Below are 12,070 nucleotides of genomic sequence, written 5' to 3' on the forward strand. Positions count from 1 at the left end.
TTTTTTTTTCTTTTTGTTAACAAAGACTCTTTTTTACATTCACCACAAAATTGAGCAGGAAGTACAGAGAATTCCTACATACCTCATGGCTTCTCTCTCTCTCTCTCTCTCTCTCTCTCTCACACACACACACACACACACACACACACACACGAGTGAGCATTTGCTATAATGGATGGGCCTACATTGACACACCATTAACACAGAAAGTACATGGTTTATGTTAGAATTAATTGGGACTATTATATTTATCGACCTGTGGGTTTTGCTACAACTATAAAGGCACATTTCTTTCAGTCCCACAAAAAGTCTTTGATGCTATTGGAACCCCCCTGCACGATAGTCTTTCCCCCACCCCCACCCCTGGTAACACTAATCTTACTGTCTCCAACGTTTTGCCCTTTACAGAATATCACTGTGGTGGATGAATGAGAGTGGGCCCTATAGGCTCACATATTTGAATGCCTGGTCCCCAGTTGGTGAATTATTTGGAAAGGGTTAGGTGTGGCCTTATTAGAGATGGTGTGTCACTGGGGGCAGGCTTTAAGTTTCAAAAGCCCATGACATAACTAATTGGCCCTCTGCCTTCAACTTGCAGTTAGGATGTAAGTTCTGAGCTATTGCTCCAAGTGCCATGCCTGCCTGCCTGCTGCCATGTTCCCCTCCATGATATGGATTCATCCTTTAAAACTGTAAGCAAGCCTCCAATTAAACACTTTTTTTTTTTATAAAAGTTGTCTTGGCCATGGTGTCTCTTCATAGCAATAGAAAAGTAAAACAATCACAATGGCATAGTTTTATCATGCATAGTTTTTTGGATGGTTTTCTTCATGAATTAATATATATTTTGATTCTTTCCTACTTTAGCACCAAACATAATTCCATTCATTATGAGGCTGGGCAGTAGTGGTGCATGCCTTAATCTCAGCACTTGTGAGGTAGAGGCAGGTGGCTATCTGTGGGTTCGAGGCCAGCCTGGTCTACAAAGCAAGTTCCAGGACAGCCAGAGCTACACAAAGAAACTGTGTCTCAAAAAATGAAAAAAACAACAAAAATTCCATTGTATGAACACGCCTCGTTATTTAGCCACTCACCTCAGCATTCCTCCACCTTTGAGGCGTGACCCTATTTTGGGGAGGTCACATATCAGATTTCCTGCATATTAGATTATTCATAATTACAGTTATGAAGTAGCAAAGAAATTATTTTATGATTGGGGGTCACCACGACATGAGGAACTGTATTAAAGGGTCGCAGCATCAGGAAGGTTGAGAACTACTGATTTAGTTGCTGAAACACATCTTGGTTGAATTCTAGGTTTTTTTTGTTTTTTTTGTTTTTGTTTTTTTTCGAGATAGGGTTTCTCTGTGTAGCTTTGCGCCTTTCCTGGATCTCGCTCTGTAGACCAGGCTGGCCTTGAACTCACAGATATCCGCCTGCCTCTGCCTCCCGAGTGCTGGGATTAAAGGCATGCGCCACCACCACCCGGCGAATTCTAGGTTTTGTCAACTGTGAATAAAGCTGCTGTAAATATAGAATACATGTTTTGTGTGTACTTAAGTTTACAATTCATTTGGGCAGAGAACAGGAAAGGTTGCTTTTATCATATGAGAAGAATGTTATTTTGTTTAAAAAAAAAAAAAGTGCTAACCTGTCTCCAAAGAGGCTATACCACTTTGTATTACCAACAGCAGTGAGTGAGCTTCTGTTTTTCCACAGCCTTGATGGTAGTTGCTGTTGTGTTTTTGCTTTGGGCCTTGCTAATAGGTGTGTAGTGGTTATCCCACTACTTTTTTTATTCTCTTTAATTTTGTGAAATGTGCGAGAAAATAATGCTTCCTAATGGTAAAAACTACATACATTTAACTAAAAACCTAAGGATATACTGTATTTCCTAATCAAATGACAATTTTTCAGTGTGGTTTATTAGAGGAAATCACTAAATTTTAGTAATCTCATCAGTAACTTCCAACTCATTGTTACAAGTTTCCCCAAAGTCCTTCAATGTGAGAATATTGGTGAAAGCCAATGGTTTTTCCTACTTATGAGAATTTCATGTATTTTTATATATCTTGTCATTTTTCTTGTCCCCCAACTCCTCCCAGATCCTTTACTTTCCTTACCCACCAATCTCATGTTCTTTCTTTCCCTTAAAAAGAAAAAACCCACTAAAAAACATAGAGCCCAAATTGTGCTGGCCATCTACTCTTGTGAACCAGGCCTGCCGTAGAGTATGGCTGATACAGCCAATTTCATGTCCCTAAAGGAACTGATTTTCCCTTTCCCAAGAGATATCACTTGCAAACAGCTTCTCGATTAGAGGTGGGACTTTGTGTCCACTTACCCTCCTTCTTGCTTCGACTTTTAAAAGACCAACTTTAAATTTTCTATCACCAATAGTGAAAAGAAGGCTGAGCATAATATATCTTCATTTTATAAATAAGTTAAATGCTATTGAAATCATAAAAGAACACCAATAGGAACCCTATTGCTTAGAACCTTATTTTTGTTTGTTTTGAGATGGGTTCTATGTAGCCCATGCTGCCTTGAAATTACAGGTGTAGGCCGGGTGGTGGTGGCGCACGCCTTTAATCCCAGCACTCGGGAGGCAGAGCCAGGCGGATCTCTGTGAGTTCGAGGCCAGCCTGGACTACCAAGTGAGTCCCAGGAAAGGCGCAAAGCTACACAGAGAAACCCTGTCTCGAAAAACCAAAAAAAAAAAAAAAAAGAAAAAAAAAAAAAGAAATTACAGGTGTAGGCCACTGTGCCCAGTTTGGGGTGCTTTAAATACAGCAAAAAGCAGCATCTTTGATGTTCTCATCAGAGTCTGCACTTTTTGCAGCAGAGAGAGGTTATGACAGGGAACCAAGACTGATCAGTGTGCAGTTATGTGACTGTGGAGTCCCAGCACCAAATGGGACATTTATAACGAAATCCCTACACCAAGGCTAATGAAGATGGCAGCAGAAAAACAGGAGCCAGGGGAAAGGGAAGATGGATGTCAAATACCCATCACTCAGCAGCACACCACTGCTCCAGTCATTCCAGCATGGTTCCACCTCCAGTTATGGAGTAACAGGCAGTCAAGGCTGCTGAGGGAGAGTCCGTTTCCTTCCTGAAGTGACTGGCTTGGTTTCCCATGTTCAAGAGCTCAGCCTTACACTCAAGGGCATTTGGGTCCCATACGTACTCAGTAGCACACACAATAGAAGAGCAGGGCATGAATTTGATTTGAGCGGGGGATGTCAGGGAGAACGGAGGTGTTGGAGAGGGTAGGGAAGAGTGAATACGATCAAAAATGCATTTACTCATGTATGAAATTCTCGAAACCAAACAAGCAACTCCCTTAAAGCATCTGATTCTTAGACTGGCATGGGGAGAGGGCTTATAGTTTGTTCATCTCTAAGGCTCCAGCTATTAGAGCCGCAGTCGGCATAGAACACCAGCACTGCACTTGAAATGCATCAAGAACCGTGGTTTCCTAGAAGCGAGATCACACTCACGGAGGTCACCTTCCACCAACCATTACACCACACGCCCAGACATCAAGAAGCAGGGAGACAACCCTGCTTTCTTCCGTATTCTAAGGCCCCTTCAAGCCGGTGCACACCGCTCCCTCCTCTCCACTTCGGATCCTCTGGGAACTATGGGATCCCGCCGTTGGGGCCGGAGACAGACGGTGCTGAGACCTGCCGAGGAAAGGCCTTCCTGGACAGCACCAGCACCAGCTGGGTGGCGAGCGTCAGACTCTACGGCTCGCCAAGAGAATGGCGTCTGACCCCGCAGCAACCCACCCTCCAGGGGAACCTACCAGCGCGCCGACGCGGGCGGAAGTGACGTCGCGTGCGGCGCGCAGGGCCGCCCCCCGGGAGAGGCGGGCCGGAGTGGGGGGAGTTGCTGGGAGGCCGGGGGCGGGGCGCGGCCGCGGCTCCGTTTCCGGTGGCTGGTTGCGCTCGCTCACCCCAGCTGCAGCCACTCTCTCTCCCGTGGCTGCTTCCTCCATCCTGGTATTTTTTGGAGCCTCCATCCTGGTTCTTCCAAAGTGCCCGGACCCAAAACAGGAAGTAAGTGCGATGGAACCTTCAGGTCCGGGCCTCTGCCGCAGCCGCTCCGCCCAGTGCGGCCCGGCCGGCCCCTCCGCAGGCCTCGGCTGCCGCCGGCCGGGTGCTGCGGGCGCGGTCGGAGCTCGGCCTTCGCCCAGCCGCCGCGGCGGGCCCCGGACGCTGCTTCCGCGACCTCCGTGGCCGGCCCGTGCGGGCGCCGGCGGCTGGAACGGCCGAGCGGGCGCCGAGGCGCAGCGGCGAGCCGGCGGGGGCGGAAAATGGCGGCGGGCTGGAGGAACTAAATGGCGCCGGGACCCCTGGGGGTGGGCCCGAGCCGCGGAGGACGGCGCCGGGGGCCCGCGGGGGTCTGCGTGCAGGGCGGCGGAGCTTGCAGCCTTGCTCTGCTGGGTCCGCCGTCGCGTAGGCCCCCTGGGCGTGGGTGGGGTTGGCCGTGGGGCCGGGGGTCGCCCAAGCCCACCCATTTCCCTTTTGCTTGATTAGCCTGCGTGCACCTCGCCGGTGGTAGGGTTCGGTTGTCCACAGCCAGGCAGTGGTGGCTGTTGGCCGGACCTTCTCTTGAAAGACCGCGGGGACGTGGCCTGGGGTCCGGGGAGAATCCTAGCCCTGCCAGGTAGTAATTGACCAGATCGTGCCGAGCAAACGTTAGTTGTAAACCCTGTTTGGTCCTCTAGCAAGAACTTTTTTTTTTCCTTGAGACTCTCCTTAGCGTTTCACTCCGAGAGAAGTGGTCAAGTGCCGTCCTGTGCTGTTGAATGATACAGCATATGTTTTCATAGTAAAAAACGCGGTGTAGCCAAGGAAAGGGTGATACCCGTGAAAAGTACACTTCTCCCTTTCCCAGGCTGAATTTTCGTGATTGCTTTTCTCAGATCTTCTGACAGCAAGACTTCCTATTGGGACATCCTAGAAAGAAAAAAGCATTTCATTTCAGTACTGTTTCTAATATTTCATGTATTAAGCTAGATATAATGCAATTTGAGACTTTTATTAATTAGACCTAATTTTTATTTTGTAAATAACTTGTGGCTTTTAGGCTGAAAATCGAGAAAGAAAAGATTTGTTTTTGTTTTTGTTTTTGGAGACAGGGTTTCTCTGTGTCTCTCTGGCTGTCCTGGAACTCACTCTGTAGACCAGGCTGGCCTCGAACTCACAGAGATCCACCTACCTCTGCCTCCCCAGTGCAGGGATTAAAGTCGTGCGCCACCACCACCCAGCAAAAGAACCTTTGATTATGTTGAAAGTTTTACAAATATAAAGGCAATTTTCCTTAAGAATTTTCTTTTTCTTGTACTTCACATTTCTTTAAGCTAGTTTCAAATGACTACTTATTTTAACCTTTAAAACTACAACTGTAATAACAAACCAAAGTCTTATTAGCCTTTTATTGTGATGAAGTAGTGATAAAATTGTATATTTGGCTAAAGTTAGAAAAATTTTTAATTACATTTCAAAAATTGTTATGCTGAGTGTGCCAAGCTGGTCAGAGGCTAACGGTTGTCTCCCCACCCCAGTCAGAAAATACAAATAATGGCTTGATCCCATATGGAAAAAATTATTTGTTACTGTTAAGAGGGTATTTATTTTATGATGATTTTACCCATCACTTTATCTCTTTTCTACCACCAAACAAGCTAATGTTTCTTCCTTATTTTATTTTTATTTATTATGTATAAGCAAGTATGACTGCAGGCCAGAAGAAGGCACCAGATCTCATTACAGATGGTTGTGAGCCTCCATGTGGTTGCTGAGAATTGAACTCAGGACCTCGGGAAGAGCAGTCAGTGTTCTTAACCTCTGAGCCATCTCTCCGGCCCCTTCTTCCTTATTTTAGTTGATAGTCTTATCCCAGACTATTGGGGTAGAAACCTACCCGCTCGGAATGTTCTGTTGGCTGCCCCATTGAGCTAAACAGTGATCCACCTGCCGCTGTTGTCTTCAGCGTTTATCCAGAAAGTTCTGGGCATCGCATGCTTCTTAAGAATTTAAGTCTTTAGCATTTTGACCTTTTTCTCTGAGTATTCAGGTTTTAGTATTTTGAGGGACAAAATCAAAGTTTTGGACTTAATAGTTTCAGCTTGCACATAGAATGTATCCAGGAAATAGTTACCAGTGTCCTGTGACCTTTCCTTTTTTTAAAGTTGTGCTTGTTTGTGCCATCTGTGTCTTTCCCTAGCAAAGGGCTTTGCTTTGTGTTTATTAAAGTGTAGCTGAAGTTTTCTCCAGTCCTGCCTGGCCCACGGTCAGGACAAATCTCTCTCACCCGCCAGTCCTGCAGCCACTCAGACCCAACCAAGTAAACACAGAGACTTATACTACTTACAAACTGTATGGCCGCAGCAGGCTTCTTGTTATCTAGTTCTTATATCTTAAATTAACCCATTTCTATTAGTCTATAAGTTGGCTCATGGCTTATGGGTACCTTACATCTCGCTTTTCATGGCGGAGGCCTCTCTGACTCAGCCTTCCACTTCCCAGAATTCTCCTCTCTTCCTTATCCCACCTATACTTCCTGCCTGGCTACTGGCCAATCAGTGTTTTACTTATACAGAGCGATATCCACAGCATTAAAGAGCACAGAAAACGTGGAATAGGAGAAAAATGAAGGATATCGTTTTATAGGAATGTGTTATCAAACTCTACATTTAGCATTAACATCTGTGGTGAATATGTTCTATTTAGGGTTGCTTTCAAACTGTTGATTGCTTTCAAAAGATTCTTATCACAACATACACACAGATTATTCTGGGTCAGGAGCATGGACAAGTATATAATTTAAGATTAAAATTAGGCAATTAGGTTATAAACTCTCATAAAGGCAGATTAAACAGGTCATGTGAGCACACAGTAGGACAGCAGACTAAGTGCATAGTCTTAAATGATCTCAAGGCATATTACTATCTTGGCTGCAAGGTCCTGCAAAAGTTTAGTCTCTTCAGAGATTGGATATTTTCGGAGAGCTCCACAGGTTTTGTCATAGTCTGTCAGTGCAGTGGCTTAAATTAACAGCTCTGAGGATACGTGCCTAATGAGAAACAGGCATCCCTGAGTATGGACAACCTCTCTGGAGATGTTAGACTAAGGAGAGAGCCTGGTGGTTTTGAAAGTATTGAAGAACTGGGAGACTTACTTTAAACTTTCATCTATCTGTAGCAAACACATCGAAACTTTAGATAAGCATCGAGGTTAGGGAGGGTTCAGTGGTGACCACCTCAGCCATCCACCCAACAGATCAACATCTACTCTATGCAACTGGACTTTACATAGAGCTTTGTAGCGGCTGTCTGCTTAATACTGCCTTCTTAAGCCAGAGTCTCAGTTTATTGATAGATTACATTCTCTTTCTGCCATGAATTTTAGAACTTTCTCTGCTTGAAAAGATTAAGAATTTACACACTTAAATGCTATCGGTTTCAACAAAGATTGTATGTAAACTAAGAGCCAAATGTTTGCTGAACGAAGTATGAGGCATGTAGAGTTGGTTGGCTTTTGTGTCATTTCTCCATTTATCTTAATGGTTTTGTGAAGAGAATTCTTGTAATAAAAATGAATAAAAATCACAGTTTGTTTGCTTTGATACCATGAAGGTAAATTGGTTCAATTTCAATAAAAGAAGGAATCTATTTATTGCATTTGTGTTTTCAAGTTTGTGGGAAGATAGCCTACTCCATGATTAAATTCCAGAAAGAAGTTGTCAAGAACAAGTATATTGGATGGGTCCTATATGAACTTTTTACGTCCTGTCTTCTAAAGGATCATTTTGGCTCTATATACAGTCAGGTCATTCCTTCCAGCCCTGGTGTTTAGCGTTGACCCTTCCCTAACTGTAAGGTGTTTCATGCAAAAGAAATTGTGTTAGATTTATTTACTGCCTGGTATGTTTTAGTATTTGGTAAGGAAATGTGATTTTTCAATAAACCAGCATAAAGAACATGGTGATAATTTGTATTTAAAAAATCAGATGATGTTTTACAAAAAATGCTGTTTTGAAATGATGGTATCTTATAGTGTAACCAAACACATAAGCTCTTACAAACATCATTTAATTAGATAGGCAATACAATTTTATTGCCAGGCCAGGTATGAAATCTTGTACCTCCAAATGACCCATATTACCATATAATTCACTTTAATCAATTACAGCATCATTGATAATTGAAGCAACATTTAAAGCAATTGAAGCATTACATTAAACTCCATTGACAAATTTATTGACACTTTATGTTGTATAGTATTTGTTTACCATCTTTTTTGTTGTCGTTTTGTTTTTCGAAAACAGGGTTCCTCTGTGTAACCATCCTGGCTGTCCTGGAACTCCCTCTGTTGACCAGGCTGGCTTCAAATTCTCAGAGGTCCTTCTGCTTCTGCCTCAAGTGCTGGCATTAAAGGCATACACCACCACCATCTGGCTGTTTACCATTTTCTAGTGAAGCCATTAATCATGTACATTAATTCAGTATCCTTTATCTTAACCTACTTCTCAAACTTTCCCATAAGGTATACAAGAGGATTCCCATGGGTCCAGAGATAATAGATCTTTTGCTCTGCCTGGATATGAGTCCTGGGTAGGCAAAGAGACTCTTCCAGTGCCAGCAGTGCTGGGTCCTGGAGTACCCATGACCTAGGATCTGGGCTGACAGACCACCTGTATAACAGTTAAGAACCCTGAGCAAAATAGGTCTATTGCCCCAGGTTTTCATTTTAATGGAAGACTAATAGCTCTACTAGGCCCTCAGGTTAGAGGTTAACTGCTACTGGCATTGACTGTCAGTGACTGTCAGTGGTCCCAGAACTTGGCAGCTTTTGTAATCTGTGGGTTTGGGCAATCTTGAACAGCAGTTGTAGGTATTGCTCTTAATCTTGGAGGTTTCTTACAAGGATGCTGAGACCCTTAACTCTACAGCAGCAAAGATGAATGGGATTTTCATCCTGTTGACAGTGACTAGTGTTAACAGTTCTCAATGCCCAGAGAATTTGAGACCCTTGGTAGCTTCCTGGGACTCTCTTCACCTCTTCATGGCCCTTGGTGGCTTTCATCTCTGCTCCCTGTCATTTCTTCCCTTCAGGTCCCCTTACTACTGCCACTGTCACTGCTTCCACTTCTTGAACTATTCCTTTTTTTGTGTAACCAACTAAGCTTGTTCTAATTAACATAAAAGGTAAGAAGATGATACTGGAGAAGCCTTTTTGGGACCTAATGATGCATGCAGGTGATAGCAAAGGAATATGTCTCCCAGCTGGCTCACAAATGTGGTGGGAGTGTCTCCTTCACAGCAGTCCATACAAATGAGGAAATGTTTATGCTAGTCAGGGCAGAGCCCCTTATGCAAATGAGGAGCTTTGCTTATAACAATCACAGACCTTAAGCTGGACCACCAGGGGAGGTGTTCCCCTTTTGACCTAGATAGGAGCAGCTGTGGGGTCATGAGGAGTTCATCAAAGCTTGTTTTGGCAAAAAGTCTGGAGGTTGTACTTCAAGCAGGTTGGATTCTGTAAAGCTTTCTCAAAGCACCTGTCAGTAGACTGTTCAAAGCAGTTGGTGGCATAACTCGCTCAGCTGGCTATGTTGTTGGTAGTCCTTTGCTCAGAGTAGTGGGGCACTAGGGGAAGGGTCTAACATTTGTCTAATTAGAGTCAAATTGTTCCAACTCCCTACATCTTAGATTAGTTGAAGGAAAAACACGGTAAAAAATGCTCACAGCATAGACTTACCCTTAAAATTAATGGTGTTTCACGATGCTTAACTCTTAACCCAGTGCTCCAAGAAGAGGTGGGGCTGTCTGATCTGCCTGAGAACCATTTGCAAAGCATTCTCCATCAAGTGCAAAGTATTTGCATCTGAAAGTCAGTATTCCTGAAGATGTTGCTCTGTAGGCTTGTATGTTTTCTGACATTCCTGTGTGTGCCCATGTATAGAATTTAGGAATTTATTATCTGCCAAGACTTTGCTGCTTGGCAGAGTTTCATTATTTTTGAAAAATAGCATATTAAATATGTTTTTAAGTTGTACATTAGTAGGAAATTTCCTTTTAAATATTGCCTAAGATTTTGTGTGTGTGCTTGTGTGTATGTTAGGATAAAGGAGGTTTGTGAATAATAATAACCTCAGACCCTCCCCCCCCCAACACTTCTGGTTAGACAGGTATTATATACTTATTAAAATGGTAGGAAGTAATTAGTATTATTGGGGGAGGGAAGATGTGTACATTTGGGCATGGTGGCACATGCTGTTGATCCTAGCACTTTTAAGTTGGGAGAATCGTAAGGTCAGGGCCAGCCTGGACTATACAGTGAGACTTTATCTCACAAAGAAATCCTAATATAAAAACAAAAAAGTATGCTGATACAGTGCCAAAGGGAGTGGTACTGTAAGGAGGTGTGGCCTTGTTGGAGGAAATGTGTCACTTTGGGGACTGGCTTTGAGTTCTCTTTTGCTCAAGCTTCTCTCAGTGTGACTGTCAGTCAACTTCCTGTTGCCTGTAAGACTCTGTTATTCCTCCAGCGCTACATCTGCCAGCATGCCACCATGCTCCCCGCCATGATGATAATGGACTGAATCTCTGAAACTCTAAGCAAGCCACCTCAATTAAATATTTTTCTTATAGGAGTTGCTGTGGTTGTGGTGTCTTTTCACAGCAATAGAAACCAAAGTAAGACACTGATTGTGTGTGTGTGTGTGTGTGTGTGTGTGTGTGTGTGTGTGTGTGTACACACATATATATAAAACTAAAAATGTGGAAGATAATCATTAAAATGTTAAAGAGAAATGGATGATTGTTAGTACTATATTAAGTCAGGAAATCTCAAAAATTAAATATGTCCTTGCTGCTTTAAGTTTTATCTCTCTGTAGTATACTCTATTTTAAGAGTATCCTCACTATTGAGTTTTCCTAAGCCTTATAACTGCATCCTATCTTCCAGTTTCGAGCCTATGTTGCCTCCAACTTCTCATGATTACCACCAGTAGTGTCTGTGCTTAGGCAGAGTTGACCTCTAAATTAGGAAGAAATGAAATTTTTTTTTAAGATTCTTGGCATTTAACTGTCCCAAAATTCAGGGTAATAACAAGACCAATGGACATGTGAACCTAAGACCTTTACATCAATACTGAAATGAAGAGGAACATAAAAGACTTATTTCTTTATTGAATTCTGTGTTAAGTAACAAATATTACTTGGTTGTACTTATCTTTTTGTTCCACCAGGTTATTGTATTCTAATAAGTAGGGTCACCTTGGGTCAGCATGGTGACACAAACATGTTGTGCCGGTACTAGGACGGCAGAGTCAGGAGGGCAATGAATATAATGGAGCCTGGGCTTCCTTATGAGACCCTGTTACATGTCTCCCTCCCCTGATCATCTCTATTAGGAACTATAAGTGAAAAGTTTATCTTTCAAATGTGAGCATATGTAAGAATGATTATAAACGCTTTATACCATTTACAGGTTCTTTTTCTTGAATTCATTAAGGTATTTGTTGTTTCAAGGTAATTCATCAAATCATGTGACTATACTTGAATACCAGTTCGCCGGTTAAAATGTTATTATCTTTCCTTCATTGTGTTTTCTCATTTGTAATTAGTGTAAAAGTGATACCACCAATGATTTGGGGGAGAGGGAGTCAAAACAGATTGATGATGGTGTATATGTGCTCTAAAAAGTTCCAGGTAGCATTGGAGTGTAAAAGGGTTCCAGTGTTAAGCATGATTTTTGTGTCTAATGAATTCAAATAAAAGCACTAAATTATTACTTGGTTTGATTTATTCATCAACATTTCTCTGTGTAAAGTCAGAAATACTCTCCTAACACTGTCATGAAGCACCCTTCTTTCTTCCATTCTCTTTACCCTCAAAGTGTGTCTGTCTTCTGTATTTTGGATTCTGTTTGCCACCTGCTCCCAGTCCACTGAAATTGCTTCTCTTGAGGTCATGAGTGTTCTCCATATTGCCAGATCAAATAAGTACTTCTCTGTCATCTTACTGACAGATAATCATTTTAATGCCCATCGA

The 12,070-nt window shown here is 42.9% G+C and overlaps 1 protein-coding gene across 3 annotated transcripts in view; it reads left to right on the top strand.

Moving 5' to 3' along the window:
* Positions 1-3,904: 3,904 nt before the first annotated feature.
* Dmtf1 (cyclin D binding myb like transcription factor 1) overlaps positions 3,905-12,070 on the top strand; it is a 57,783-nt gene continuing 49,617 nt past the window's right edge. For 2 of the 3 annotated variants that reach the window (XM_059257270.1, XM_059257271.1), the window contains exon 1: positions 3,905-4,064. The gene's annotated coding sequence lies outside the window, so the exon portion shown is untranslated. The remainder of the gene's footprint in view (positions 4,065-12,070) is intronic. The other variant, XM_059257273.1, reaches the window with a different exon arrangement.

This window comes from Peromyscus eremicus, chromosome 3 (assembly GCF_949786415.1).
Source record: "Peromyscus eremicus chromosome 3, PerEre_H2_v1, whole genome shotgun sequence".
Classification (NCBI taxonomy): Eukaryota; Metazoa; Chordata; class Mammalia; order Rodentia; family Cricetidae; genus Peromyscus; species Peromyscus eremicus.